The following is a 16,167-nucleotide window of genomic DNA, read 5'->3' as shown; positions in this document are numbered from 1 at the left end:
ATGTACAATGGAATATTACTCAGCCATCAGAAAGAACAATTACCCAACATTTGCAGGAACATGGACGGGACTGGAGGAGATTATGCTAAGTGAAATAAGTCAAGCACAGAAAGACAATTATCATATGGTTTCACTCATTTGTGGAACATAACAAATAGGAAGATCGATAGGAGAAGGAAAGGAAGAATGAAGGGGGGGTAAACAGAAGGGGGAATGAACCATGAGAGACGGTGGACTCTGGAAAACAAACTGAGGGCTTCAGAGGGGAGGGGGATGGGGGATTGGGTAGGCTGGTGATGGGTATTAAGGGCACATATTGGATGGTGCACTGGGTATTATACGCAAATAATGAATCATGGAACATTGCATCAAGAACTGGGGATGTACTGTATGGTGACTAATACAACAAAGTAAAAATTATTAAAAAAAAGATATCTCATTAAGGTTGATCACATAATGAAATCACAGTATGTTGCATGTATGTGTTAAATAAAATATATTATTCAACCTAAAAAGAAAAGATTCTTTGAATTTGTTCTGTCTTTGGAAAAATAGGGCATCTACCAATGGAATTTCTAAGTTAGGTGAACCCTATTATAACTGTAGTGAAGAAGATTATCATCTGTAGTTTTGGCTATTATGATGTAAGAATAATTTTTTTTAAATATACTATGTATGTGCATATAGAGAATGGTTCTGGTATGGAAAAACATACAGGCATACCTTGGAAATATAATGGGCTTGGTTTCAGACCACCGTGATAAAGTGAATATAGCAATAACGTGAGTCAAATGAATTTTTGGTTTCCCAGGGTATATAAAAGTTATATTTACACTATAATTGTAGTGATTAAGATGGTGTTTGCTGAAGGTTGGGGTAGCTGTGGCAATTTCATAAGATGGTGCAACAATAAATTTTCCATATCAATTGATATTGAACAAATCGTTTCTCTATAACATTCAAGGCTATTTGGCAGCCTTTTACCCATAGTAGAACTTCTTTCAAAATTGGAGTCCATCCTCTCAAACTCTCTTGTTGCTTTATTAACTGAGTTTATGTAATATTCTAAATCCTTTATTGTTATTTCAAGGCATCTCCATAAGGAGTAGTTTTCATCTCAGAAACCACTTCTTTGCTCAACTGTAAGAAGCAGTTCCTCATCCTATAGAGTCTTATCATGAGATTACAGCAATTCAGTCCCAACTTTAGCCTCCACTTCTAATTTTAGTTCTGTTGCTGTTTTCTACCACATATTCTTCCACTGAAGTCTTGAACCTCTCAAAGTCATTCATGAGGGATAGAACCAACTTCTTCCAAATTCCTATGGATGTTGACATTTTGACCTCTTCCCATGAGTCATAAATATTCCAACTGGCATCTAGAGTGATGGATCCTTTCCAGAAGGTTTTCAATTTACTTTGCCCCGATTCATCAGAGGAATCACTGTCTTTGGCAGCTACAGCCTTACAAAATGTATTTCTTAAATAATAAGACTTGAAAGTTGAGATTACTCCTTGATTCATGGGCTGCAGAATGGATGTTGTGTTAGCAGGCATGAAAACAACATTAATCTCTTGTATATCTCCATCAGAGCTCTTGGGTGACCAGGTGCATTGTCAATGAGCAGTAATATTTTGAAAAGATTTTTTTCTGAGCAGTAGTTCTCAATAGTGGGCTTAAAATATTCTGTAAAGTATGTTGTAAACAGATGCTGTCATTCAGGCTGTGTTGTTTCATTTCTATAGCACAGACAGAGTAGATTTAGCATAATTCTTAAGGGTCCTATGATTTTTGTAATGGTAAATGACTGTTGGCTTTTACTTAGTCACCAGCCGTATTAGCCTCTAACAGGAAAGTCAGCCTGTCCTCTGAAGCTTTGAGGCCAGGCACTGACTTCTGTTCAGCTAGGAGGGTCCTAGATAGCATTTTCCCCCCAACAGTAGGCTGTTTCATCTACATTGAAAATCTTTTGTTTAGTGTTGCTTCCTTCATTAAGTATCTTAGCTAAATCTTGTAGATAACTTGCTGCAGCTTCTACCTCAGCTCTTGCTGCTTCATTTTGCACTTTTATTTTTATGGCGATGGCTTCTTTCCTTAAACCTCATGAACCAACCACTGCTACCTTCAGATTTTTTTCTTCTGCAACTTCCTTACCTCTCTAAGCGTTCAAATAGTGAAGAGAGTTAGGGCTTTGCTCTGGGTTCAGCTTTGGCTTAAGGGAATATTGTGGCTGTTTTGATCTTCTAACTAGACCCCTCAAACTCTCCGTATTGTCAATAAGGCTGTTTCACTTATAATTTGTGTATTCACTGGAGTAACACTTTTCATTTCCTTCAAAAACTTTTCCTTTGGATTCACCACTTGACTGTTTGGCACAAGAGTCCTAGCTTTTGGTCTATGTTGGCTTGCAACATGTCTTCCTCACTAAGCTTAATCATTTCTAGCTTTTGATTTAAAGTGAGAGATGTATGGCTCTTTTTTTCACTTGAACACTTAGGGCTGTTGTGTAGGGTTATTAATTGGCCTAACTTCAATATTGTTGAGTCTCAGGGAAAAGGGAAAGCCAAAGAGAGGGGGAGAGATGGGAGAGTATCCAGTTAGTGGAGCAGTCAGAACACACATACAGCATTTGTTAATGAAGAGCACGGTCTTTATATGGGCATGGTTTGTGGTGCCCCCAAACAGTTACAATGGTAACATCAAAGATTGCTGATCTCAGATCACCCTACCAAATATAATAATAATGAAAAAGCTTGAAATAGTACAAGAATTACAAAAATCTGACGTGGACTTAGAGTGAGTAAATGCTGTTGGAAAAATGGTGCTGATAGACGTGCAATGCAGGGTTGCCCCAAACCTTCAATTTGTGAAAAAAAAAAAGTATTTTGTGAGAAGCACAGTAAAGCAAAGGGTAATAAAATGAGGTATCCCTGTAGTGGAGTTTTATTTTATGTAATGAACAAAAATGATGATAAATCCATATTATGTTCATAAAGCCAATACAAGATGAAATTGTGGCTTGAGAAATATTTTAAAGTTTATTTGAAAGCCATAAAAGCCCAAAGAATAGTGATCAAAATAATTCACAAGTTTATTGTTTGTTAGATTTTATTTTCATATTTATGTGAAAATTTCAGTATATATTTACCCTTCATTTGGATGCTTATAAGTGGATTAAATACAATTTAGATTTGAGTGACTGACTTCCAGAAATTATATGACAGAGTAAATAGGCAGCATGAATGTAGAACACACTGTGTTTCAGGGCACTAGTTGTAACATTAGAGGAGAAAAAAAAAAAAGGCATGAGACTTTCAGTTGTGAAAATTGATAGGTAGAAAAGCAAATTCACTTCATTTCAACAAAAATTTGTTTTTTCAGCAATTTGCTATGTACTGTGAACTCTATGCTGCCAGGAATCACAAGTCTAGGTTTCTAGTTTAGTGTTCAGTGTTTCCCTTAGTTTGGAAAATAGGGCTCATCCTCATGAAGAGATACACAGTAGGGTCAGAAATAACATGGGCTCTGGAGTCCAATTTTGTTTAAAAAGATGTTAAGTAGGAGTAAGTATGGCATTATTTCCACTTGAGCAGACCTATGTTTTTGTGCTTAGTCAAATAGATTGGACATTTCTAATAACTGAGAAATTATGAAAAATTTTATCATGCGTGGGCTTGATTAGTTGGCCAACTATTGAAACATTTTTAATTACAGTTTGGTGGAGTTACACAAGTGGACTAATAACACACCTGTATACATTTAGGAAGCATATATTGAAAATAGAAAAAAAATGATCTTAGTAAATATGAGAGTTCAACATGTCAACATTAATTGAGAAAAAAGAACAGAGGAGACTATAAGCATGCATTATGCCTTTCCTTTTGTAACTCACTCCCACTTTTATTCTTGTGAATTGTTCATTCAGTCTCTTAATTGAATAGTTCCTCTACTTCCTTGAATCACTAACCTCCATTTCCATTCAATCTCTACCAAATACCAGTATGAATTTAGGCTTTAGAAGGCATGGCCTACCTCTGAGATCTAGAATTTGCCACTCCTCCACTGTCTACAGTCTCCTTATCTATCTTTGCTCTTATTAATCTACATATATCAGGCTGAGTTCACTCATTCTCTTCACATTCAGCATCCTGCTTGGATTGTTTCACTTAGTCAAAGATAAAATTAGTTGTTTCTATGGTTTTTTTTTTTTTGGCATTGGTTAAACTCCCTTTTAAATGTGAGACTATTTTATTTGAATATGTATTTTTTGAAAATAGTACATGTTGGATCACACATTCAATGCTGCATAATATAAGTATTAATTTTTAAGAATAAAGTTATTAATTATATCCATGTCAATCTGAGTGGAGGTTTTTAGATTGTAAACATTTTCAGAGGGGGAATCATGGAACTGAATAAAAAGAACTCTCAGTCAATATATTATATGGTTTTTAAGTCTCTCATTGGTGCTTATCAGTATTGGGATCTTAGAGCAATGTTATGGTTAAACTTGTCTTTAGTAGATAAGGAAGTGAATTTTAAAGCACGTCCAACATTCTATAAATAAATCCTTCTTTTTGGTAAGTAACACTTAGTGGAGATACTTAATTATACTTTAAAATCTGTTTTCAAATAATTTACTCTTGAAATAGAAATGAATTGCTGCAAGAAAAGAAACAGACTCGAGATAGAAAGTAATTTCATAGTTTTATTAGATGACTTATTTGTTCCCTACTGGGGAGCCTATATATCTGACTCTCCTTCACCCATTTTGCCCATTCCTCCCCCTGACCCCTCTGGCAACCAACAGTTTGTTCTTTGTATTTATGGGTCTGTTTCTGGTTTTTGTTTGTTTTGTTTTTTAAATTCTACATATAAGTGAAATCATACAGTATTTGTCTTTGTCTGACTATAAGTCATTTAGCACTTATCACTTAGCATAATGCCCTCTAGGTCTGTCCATGTTGACACAGATGGCAAGATCTCATTCATTTTTTTGTCAGAGTAGTATTCTGTTGTATAAATATACCACATCTTTTTTTATCCATTCATCTACCAGTGGAAACTTAGGTTACTTCCTTTTCTTGGATATTGTAAATAATGCTGTGAAACACATAGGTATGCGTATGTCGTTTTGAATTAGTGTTTTCATTTTCTTTGGGTAAATGCCCAGTAGTGGAATTACTGGATTGTATGGTATTTCTATTTTAATTTTTTGAGAAGCTGCCATACTGTTTTCCAAAGTGTTTGCACCAATTTACATTCCCACCAGCAGTGTACAAGGTTCCTCTTTCTTCACATCATTGCCAACACTTGTTTTTCTTGTCTTTTTGATTCTAGTCATTCTGATAGGTGTAAGGTGATATCTCCTTGTGGTTTTGGTTTGCATTTCCTTTTTTTTTCATTCAAAGTTTTATTTTATTATTTTATTTTATTATTCCCAAATTCATCAAGTTTTATTCATTAAATACATACAGCTTTTTGTATGTCAGTCATACCTCAATAAAGTATTTCCCTGATGATTAGTGATGGTGAGCATCTATTCAAGCGTCTGTTGGCCATCTGTGAATCTTCTTTGGAAAAATGCTATTTAGGTCCTTTGCCCTTTTTTTAACTGGATTGTTATCATTATTTTTTGGTGTTGAGTTGTAGAAGTTCCTTATATATATTTGGATATTAATCCCTTATCAGATATATCATTTGCAAATATCTTCTTCCATTCATTAGGTTGCCTTTCCATTTATTGATGATTTCCTTCGCTGTGCAAAAACTTTTTTAGATGTAGTCCCAATAGTTTATTTTTGCTTTTGTTTCCCTTGCCTGAGGAAATACATCTAGAAAAAAATGTTGCTACGGCCAGTGTCAAAGAGATTACTGTCTATGTTTTCTTCTGGGAGTTTTATGGTTTCAGGTTTCACATTTAAGTTTTTAATCCATTTTGAGTTTATTTTTCTGTAATAAGTGAAAGAGTGGTCCAGTTTCATTCTTTTGCATGTAGCTGTCTTGTTTTCCCAGCACCATTTATTGAAGAGACTCTTTTCCTTATTGTATATTCTTGTCTATTTTGTTGTACATTAATTGACTATGTAAGTGTGGGTTTATTTCTGAGCTCTCTGTTTTGTTCTATTGATCTATGTATCTTTTTTTGTGCCAGCATCATACTATTTTGATTATTATAGTTTTGTCTAGTATATCTTGAACAAAGGAATTGTGATACTTCCAGCTTTTTCTTCTTTCTCAAGATTTCTTTGTCTATTTGGGGACCTTTTGTGGTTTCATAAATAATTTAGGATTATTCTAGTTTTGTTAAACATGCTATTGGTATTTTGATAGGGATTACTCTAAGTCTGTAGATTGCCTTGGGTAGTATGGACATTTTAACAGTATTAATTCTTCCAGTTTATGAGCTTAAATACCTTAATATTCATTTATATTCATATTCAGTTAAGAAAAGGCTGAGAAAGATAAGATTTTGGAAATAAGAGTCAGCGTTCCATCACCTTAAGATATACCAACTTCATGGAACTGAAATAGTACCTTAGCATAATATACATATGTGGAATAATGGAGCATGCTTAAGAACATTATGAATTAAGGGATTGTTCTAACCACTTGACTAATCATAATACTATATGATGTGGAATATAGTTTAGTTAAATAAAAATTAACACTAATTTTATTTGACCATTCTCATTGATATATAAGTATAGATTGAATCTGCCACAGTTGCCTAATATCATGAATAATATATTGTTGATTTGCTCAACCAGTCTTAATAAATTTACCCACAAGGGTGAGACTTGGCTGATGGGCATGTCAGATGTGTGTATCAAAACCCAATTTACTTTCTACTCTGTTATATTCCTGTGTTAGGATGACTTGATAGATAGTTTCACAGTCTAAAAATCACCATGTGTTTTGGTTCTAAAATATCAGGAAATCATGTAAATCTGCAGCATGCTATTCTGATTATTTAAATTTATTTGAATTACTGATGTGCAGTATTGTGAGTTTGGCAAATCATGCCACATCAAGGTCATAGGTCAACCTAATTTAAATAGTGGCCTTATGATATGGGCTGCTGAGGGTAGCAAAATGGAAGTGCTCTCTACTTAATTACCATCTGGGTGGTGTTATGGCTAATAATGTTACATGCGCCCTTGCACCTCTTGAGATTTAATCCCCTTCTCAGCTGGCATTTTTATGTTTGAATTGCTATGACTACTTCAACTAGATTGTAAGAGCCCTGGGCAGAGACCAAGTCCTCTTTTAAGTCAATACAGACCAGGGCACATTGTCAGTGTGTTGCAAATGATTCAGGAGTAAAACTTTGCAGTCTTACTTTCCTGACATCAGTGGAATAATGAAGGTGATAGCAAAGAGACAATAATAGATTCTTGCTATAAAGTTCTTAGTTTTTCTTGGCTGATATCATTAAAATTGTTTTTTCTTTTCTGTATGTCTCTGGACTGGGTGTTTGGGCTATAGCCATAGGGGCTTCCTTAGTCCTTTCTACTTCTTTCTTGCTATTTTTCCTCCCTGATTTATAGTGTGAGGCTTATGGCTCACAAGCTCTCACACTTCCCATTCAACATCTGTCCCCCTATTATGGCACCCTTCAGAGAACTGAGATTGAAAGGAAATATTTTAATCTTAATAAATGGGTAACCTGTCTGAGACATGAAGATATTCCCCATGCATAAGCTACACTTTAGAAATAAATGAGTTGGTCTAATTTGCAATTGTCCTTGAAAATTAATGGTATGCAATTAATAATATGCTAATTCATTTTATTCTCTGTTCCATATGGTATTGGCTTGCGTTTCATACTAGGTTTGCCCTTTTGGAAAGGGCTAAAAAATAATTTCTTACCATTGAGAAGTTTTAAATAAGAGGCAAGGTGATTTATTGGGTAGAACTCTAGACTAAAAGTGCAGAGATGGGCTTTATTTATACATTTATTGTACAATCTCGGACATGCAATTTACATTTAAAGGATGTTGCCCACTGGAAGGTAGAACTAATTTGGTCTTTTTGTAGGTGTTAATTTTATAGCTTTACTCCACAAAAGATTAACAAAGTATATACCCTTACATGGGATTGTTAACAAGCCCACTTAGTTGAACTGTGAACAAATTCAGGATTTCTTTTTTTTTTTTTAAAGATTTTATTTATTTGGCAGAGAGGGAGACAGCCAGCAAGAGAGGTAACAAAAGCAGGCAGAGTAGGAGAGGAAGAAGCAGGCTCCCAGCGGAGGAGCCTGATGTGGGGCTCGATCCCAGAACGCCGGGATCACACCGTGAGCTGAAGGCAGACGCTTAATGACTGAGCCACCCAGGCACCCCACAAATTCAGGATTTCTGTCTATTCTCTAGACACCTTGTCACTGTGACTGTAAAAATTACCTCTGCTTCAAGGGCCCTGACTCAAATTTGATCTCATCCTGTTTAAAAAACCTAAGATTTCTGCTTCAAGTCACCATGAACAATTAGTTTTTCTCACTAAGACCAGTTAGCCATATAAATGGGTCATTTTACAAAGTGTTCTGGTGGCTAACAACTTTCTATGTTTTTCCAGTGTTTAGAGCTCTTCTTCATATCTCTGGGTTTTGAACCATAGCTCATCCTGTACTTCTAGTCTCTCTTTTACTAATAATTAGGGAGCTACCACATATCCCTAAGAGGATGATATTTATAACATTTAACCAATAGGGCATTGCTCCTGACAAATCGCAAGAGATACCAGCTGTAAACAATTGAAACAGCGGGACAGAGCAAACCAGCTGAATATCAGCTCTGCTCTTAAACTAAGATAATCTTATCAAATGCTAAGTATAAAAAACCCTGTGGCTGCCCTGCTTATGTCTCCTCTGTATTCAGATTTCATTACATGCCCAGATATCTTACTGTCTCTCTACCTGAGGGCTTTCATTCATCCTTTACACAAGGCAGACAATGGGTTCTGGAAAATTAATGCCACCAGGAGATTCTTAGTTAATAATGAATGGAAGGTGGAGTGTAAGTTCTCCAGTGTTCTTGTCTCCTAGATCAGGCAACTCTAAAGCGTATTCCACACTGTCTCCCAGAGACCCTCAGCAGGATTAAACCCTTGTTGTCCCTAGTGGTCTCTTGCTTATTAATACACCCTTTATTTCTTGTGTCATATCATCTCTCCCCTAGTTTTTGGGATCACTCCAGAAAACAGATAAGGCATAAACTAGGAGGTGGCATTGAACTCTAGAGAAGGCAGTGGTTTTCCTCACTGGAATTTATATGTATTCTTGGTGTGGGTTTCCTTTCTTTGCCACATTGCTGATTGGCATAATTATCTGAGAACTCACAGATATGGCATCCCATATAATATTGCTTTGGATAAAGGAAAACACTTTTTTTTTTTTTTTGCAAAGAAAGCACATGATCATGAGGTTCACTGGTCCTCTCATATATTTCTCTTAATCTTGAAATAGCCAGCCTAATGGAATTTTGAGATAGCCTTCTGAAAGCATAGTGAAGTACAGTCATGCAGAATTGAGGTATTGTCCTTCAAGATATGGTATAACCTCCAACCAATGGCCAGTATGTGATGCTGTATTCATATAGAATCATGGATCTTGGAACAGGGGTGAAGGTTGAAGAGACCCTTTTCGTTATTCCAATGACCTACTTGGAGAAATTTTGCTTTTTGTGCTTTCTGCTGGATTAGAGGTCCTGATTTCTGGGGAAGAGATGGGTATTTCTACCAGGGGACATAGTAATGGTCTCACTAAATAGCTGCTGCCAGGTCATTTGGAGCTCTTTGTGCTATTAGATTAACAGGCAAAGGAGTTACTGTACTGATATGTAATTAACCCACATTAAAACAAGGAGTTGAGGTTGCTGCTATGTAATAAAGATAGGCAGGAGTTTGTTTGAAGCCCATAAATTCTCAGAAATTCTTCTTGAGGCTTTAACAGACTTTTAAAATAAAGATTGTCATATCCTCTTGTTGGATTGGTCCCTTTATCACTATGTATTGCCCTTCTTTGTCTCTTATAGTCTTTTCTTGAGGCTCTTATAACAACACAAAGATGACTTCTCAGGGGACAAGCAGAAGTACTGGCTAAGGTACTTACAGTGAGTAGAGCAAGTGGTAGCAGGAGATATATAATGTCAATTAAAGCCTCAGTGTCAACTGCTTTAGTGAGGACTGTAGCTTACCCCCATTATATTTCCTGTCTTAAATCTCCATTAACCTTCTCATTGTAAATCTTACTTGTTTTTTACAAATTGTTATGGACCATCAACTTGCAGAAGCACTGATGGGACAAATTGAACTTCTATTTGGGGATAGGTGAATCTGTGCATTGCAAGTGGCATACTATAGCAGACGCTATTGATGCTCCAAGAATATACCTCAGCATTCACTGTGCGTTAGCACTCATGGTTTCAGTACAAGAATATATTGATGATGATCTATTTTAAAATCCTTCGGCTCTCTGCCTGAGGGGTTTCTATTAGCCCCTACCCAGGGCAAGCCACAAATTGTTGGAGAGTTAATATGTCTTAAGAACAGTTCTTAACCAATGAGGAATGGGAATTGGAGCATTCCTAAAGATTATAACCACCGAAAATGGGGCAACTTTGAAGTTCTTTTTAAACTGTCTCCTAGAGATTCCAGTAGGACAGAACCCCAGATGTTTGCAGTAGCAGCCTGCTCATTAATGCACCGTGTATTGACTCTTTTCCTTCCCTTTCTCACTTCCCCGCAACTCTCATGATGCTACTTAGGGTCAATTTCTGACCTGCCAAGTAAACCACTTACACTCAAAGCTACTGCTGAGTTAAAGAGGAGTCCTGAATTCTGAACTTCTCAGATTATATCTTGTTCAAGTGCATTGTGTATCAACAAGAGGAAGATGTAGAAGAAACTGTCCATCTTTTTCAACCATATCACATTTTCCACTAATACCTTTTCGTATCTTGAAGAAATGGAGGTTCTTTGGAAAATACATTAGAAACATTTAGAGAATCATTTGGATAAAAAGCACTTCCATGAGAAATTAAAATTTTCTAAACTAAATCAAGATCTTTGTAACTATGTTTTAGAAATTTACAGACATAAATAGGCACCATCTATGTGAGAACCAGAACCTTCTTCCCACACACTGAGCCTGGGCACTGAAAACAGAAACAATAACTTACTCTCTATGTTAATATGATTTTGCAGTTGATTAGCATTTTTTTATTCCAGGGCTGTCCTGCTTAAGCAAATGGTATGATTGTTCATTACAGGAACTTCTCAAAGGACTCGTCAACCCTTCAGTGGACAATATCAACAGTTTGTGCCCAAAGATTCTTTGAACCCCTCAAAATCCTTGCCTTACAATTTCCACTAGGCCTGGATGGTTATATCATGATTCCTACCTAATCTTAATCATGTCCCTGAATTGAAAGACTCACCTAAAGCCAAACTTCCAATTCTAAATAAATTCTGACTGTACTTTTCCCTTTGAAACACTTAAGAAAGCTGGCCTAAGAGTGAGTAGTTGTGTATTACTTACTAAGAAAATAAGATGTGGTAAGATTAAAGCTCAACCTCACTATGGGCCAAGTCATATGCTGAACACTTTATATGTACTATTTCATTTTGTCATCATGAGAGACTGAATATACAAGTTCACATAGCTGGACCTTATATGACAGTAGAACTCTGACCCACATCCTCAAAGCAACCAGCCTGAGAAACCAAATCTGTAACAATCAGCCCAGGAGGACCAGGACTTGATCAATAATAGCCAGCTTTCCTATTCCACAACTTCACAACTCCCCTGCCAATTCCAACTGAGGACCAACAAAAGAAGCAAATATGTTCCCCAAACGAATGATATAAGATGCTCTGCTTCTAGTTAACCTGTCCCCATCTTCCCCATGCCAACAACCTATGATTAAAGCCTGTCTGAAACCTTCTCCCCGTTCTTTTTTTTTTTTTTTTACTATGAGGGTTTTTCACTCCCCTGTGTCTCTGCGAAATGCAAGTGATGGCGGCCGATTCCCTTAGTATTGCAAGCTCTGAACAGATAACCTGTTTATCCTCATGTGCATGGTCTTTGTTTATCTCTGCAATCATAACAACTCTGTGAAGCAAGTACTTTTGACAAATAAAAACACTGAACCAGAGATTATGTACCTTGTTCAGGTTTACAGAGTTGGTAATGGCAGAGCTGAGACGTGAAACCTCTTTGTCTGAATCTGTAGCTGGTTTTAACCATTAACTACTCTGGAAATAGTGTTAATTTGACCTTCTAGAACTTTATCCAACAACGTTGAACTTGACTGAAGCTCTGTGATCCTGGAAAACAGAGGCAGGTAAAAAAATTCCCCACCCTTTGTTTCTGGGATATTGTCTTACTGCGAAGAGCTACCTTTTCTCATAAGACAGATAAGGTTCATGATGTCCCCCTTTTTGACCTGTGCTGAAACCAGACACATACCCTCCAAATTCCCGTTTCTTTGCTTCATAGATTAGCTAAACTCTTTGTCCCAACTGATCAGTTGGAACAAAGTGCTTATTTAGTTACTTGACCAACTTGAGTTCAACCTCTCTCCTTCTCCTGAACCCTGATCTTTGATTTGATCAACCTGAACCAATATACAACCCTTCCTGACCTATTCTTCCTGAGAAATGGCTGACCACAAAGAAATACATTTCTTGATCAACTGTCCTGTTTTGCCACCCACTCCCCCATACTCAGTTCTTTCTAGTCTTATTTACCGCTCTGTGGGAAAAAAAAAAAAATCCTTTCTGCCTAATCTTTGAAATGCCTGCAGAGCTTTGTGGTCAGAGCTTTCTCCTTATTGTTGTAATCCCCTGTCCTATTGCAATGTTCCTTTCCTTTTATTATAATAAGTCTTTCAAATAAATTCACTCCTTACCCAAATCTGGATTTGTTTTTATTTAACATGTCCAGTTGAAATGTAATGTGAGCCACATATATGTGATTTAAAATTTTGTAACACATAAAAAAAAAAGGAAACAGGTGAAAATAATTTTAATAATCTATTATTTAACTCAGTATATTCAAAATATAATCACTTCAACATGTAATCAATATAAAATTATTAATAGCCTGTTTTATGTTTCTTTCTTCAACTACATGTTTGATATTCTCACTGGGCTCAACTTAGTTGCTGCTGTTGCCACTCCTCCTCCTCTTCCTCCAACACCATCACCACCCCTACCCTATACCACCAACACCATCACCACCCCTACCCTACACCACCACCACCACCACCACCACCCCTACTCTACAGCACCACCACCACCACCACTGCTACTTTAGTCTCTCTCCTTGCTTAAGAAGCTTGCATGTTTTTAGCTTCTGGATTTCAGTGCACGAGACATGATTTTTCTCTCTCCAATTTACACAAATATCTGAGTTCTTTGACATTTGAAAAGATTAAGAATACAATGCAACATGGATGATTATTGCCTAATGTCAGATTCTCTCATCTCAGCTGGGAGGAAGGACATAGTCCTTGCTTATCTAAAAAAAATATAGTTCTTTAACCCATGTGCACAGAAATATTATACAATAACCCCAAAATGTCTCATAATCAGGCATGATTAGTGGATTATGTTGGTTGGGTATATAAAATTGAGTATTGAGGTGATAAACTATGGGGGGGGGGGCAAAAGGAATAGGAGGATAATTGTACTTGACCACAGAGTGTCAATTTATGCCTTCTCTGAAGTTTTTGTGTCTTGTTCTCTTTTAAAAAAATCATAAAAACAACACCTTATGCTTCAGTATTCACATTTGGGTCCAGATCATCTGAGCAAATGGAACAATAGCTTAGGATCTCCTGCTGCAGCTTGAACGCATCTCTGGAGATTGCTTTGAAATATCACTACATACTCAGCATTTGAGAAAATGAAATTGATTTGAGAAGGATTGCTGCTTCAGTGGTCCATGTTACTCAGCACGTTTCCCCAAGTGCCCATCCACTGTCACTGCTAATGTAGCATTGTTCTCCAACTGAACACACAGGAGTTCTTTGCTTGGCTTGCCAGTTACAAAGATGATAGATGGGCCAGTGTCCAGGCATTCTTTCTCTATGGATGGGCTTAAAAATCATGTTCTTATTTAGATTTTGTTTTATTTTATCCTCTTTTTCTTCCTTTCAGTTTCAGCTATCATAAAGCAGCATAAATTTCACACTACCTAAAAAAAATTTAAAAATTATTTAATTCCACTAAAATTTATTCAGAACCTAGTTGTATCAGGCATTGTGTTAAGCACTAGATATGAACAACTAAATAAAATACTCAAGAATTTGATACTTTAGAAGGGACAGATATAGAGAAGTAGATATATAACTATAATATATGATCCATGCTACAATAGAGTTGTTTTTATTTTTTGTTTTTATTTTTTTAAAGAATTTTATTTATTTAAGAGAGAGAGAGAGAGAGAGAGCCATGAGAGAGTATGAGTAGAGGGGGAGGAGCTAGGGGAGAGGGAGAAGCAGACTCCCTGCTGAGCAGGGAGCCCAGCGAGGGGCCTGATCAAGATTCTGGCATCATAACCCAAGTTGAAGGCAGATGCTTAACTGACTGAGCCACCCAGGCTTCCCAGTAAAAGTTGTTTTTAAAATGTGGGCACATCAATGAGTGAAATTAATTTCACTGGGGGCGGGGGGAACGATGAGAGTATAGGGAGAAACCAGAGCATGGTGGTTACATTTGATCTGATGTTTAAAAGATGTCCTACCGACCAGAAAAAGATGCCCTGAGTAGAGAAATACCAGCAGAAGCATAATGTATTCAAGGTGAGTAACTAGAGGTTTGGGTGGGGTGGAAGAAAGTAGTAGGTGATCTTAAAGTTATAAACTGTGGATAGATTATGTATCTGCTGGTAAGCCATAGGAAGGAGTTCATGATTTTTTGGTAGTTCACTGGGAACAGAAGGAGATTGTGAAGATAATGACATGATACAATTGTGATTTTGGAGACCATGCACAATAGTATATAAAGGAATCCTAATATAATATGTAGAGGAGACTTTAATTGGGCATTTGCAAGTGTACCTTTATAATTCCACCTTTTCTGACATGTAGCTTTTATTTTAATTTGCAGTTCCCTGTCCAGGTGATATCGTACTTGTTAGTGGGCAGGTCCTTTGTGTCTAGTTATATGGGCCTGTCCATGTCCATGTCAGAGGAATCTGCATATGAGGTGTGATTCTTCTTCTCCACGTTGAAGGAGCCTCAGTTATCCTTAACAGCTAATTAACAACAACAACAGAAAAATAACCATTAAAAACAAGCTTCCTGCAAATAAATTCATGATAAATTCTCTGAATCTCTAGTGCAGTGTATGTCTGTCTGTCCAAGAGACACAGACACATGACTACACTAGAGATGATAAGCCTAGCCAATGTTTATTTAATAGAGACATAGGGAGACACCACAGACATATATATGTAGAGAGATAAACCAGAAAAACACCCCGAAGGAGAGAGACACACCCACTCAGACACATACACTGGGAACTTAAAAGTGTGGCTCAGTACTTGTTTGAAAATAAAAAGGAACAAATACATATATGTGTTACAACATGGATGAACCTTGAGATGTTTACTTTAAGTGAAAGAAGCCAGACAAAAAAGGCCACTTATTGTATGATTCCATTTAAATGAAATGCCCAGAATAGGCAAATCCATCAAGGCAGAAAGATCAGTGGTTGCCAGGGGCTAGTGGAAGGGGAAAATGGGAGTGATTGCTTCATGGGTGCCATCTTCATTTTGGACTAATGAAAGTGCTCTGGACTTAAATAGTAATGATGGTTGCCCAACACTGTGAATTTACTAAAAACCCCTCAATTAAACTGGTTAAAATGGTGAATTTTTTGCTATATGAATTTTTCCTCATAAAAAAAAAAGAGTCATTCCCCCACACACAAATGTCATAGAGAGAAAGCCATAAATACAGTAGCCATATACCACACCACAGAAGAAACACAAAACTTATCTACATACATATATATACAGAGAGATACACAGTTGGAATGAGAGAGAGAGAGAGAGAGATAATCAGATACACAGAAAGAAATGAGGCAGAGGATGCACAGGAGTCTGAGTCGAAGCACGGGTGCAAAAGACTACATTGAAATATAATGAAATCAAGGTAG

This window comes from Ursus arctos, unplaced genomic scaffold (genome assembly GCF_023065955.2).
Source record: "Ursus arctos isolate Adak ecotype North America unplaced genomic scaffold, UrsArc2.0 scaffold_9, whole genome shotgun sequence".
Classification (NCBI taxonomy): Eukaryota; Metazoa; Chordata; class Mammalia; order Carnivora; family Ursidae; genus Ursus; species Ursus arctos.
This window is presented reverse-complemented; position numbering follows the sequence as displayed.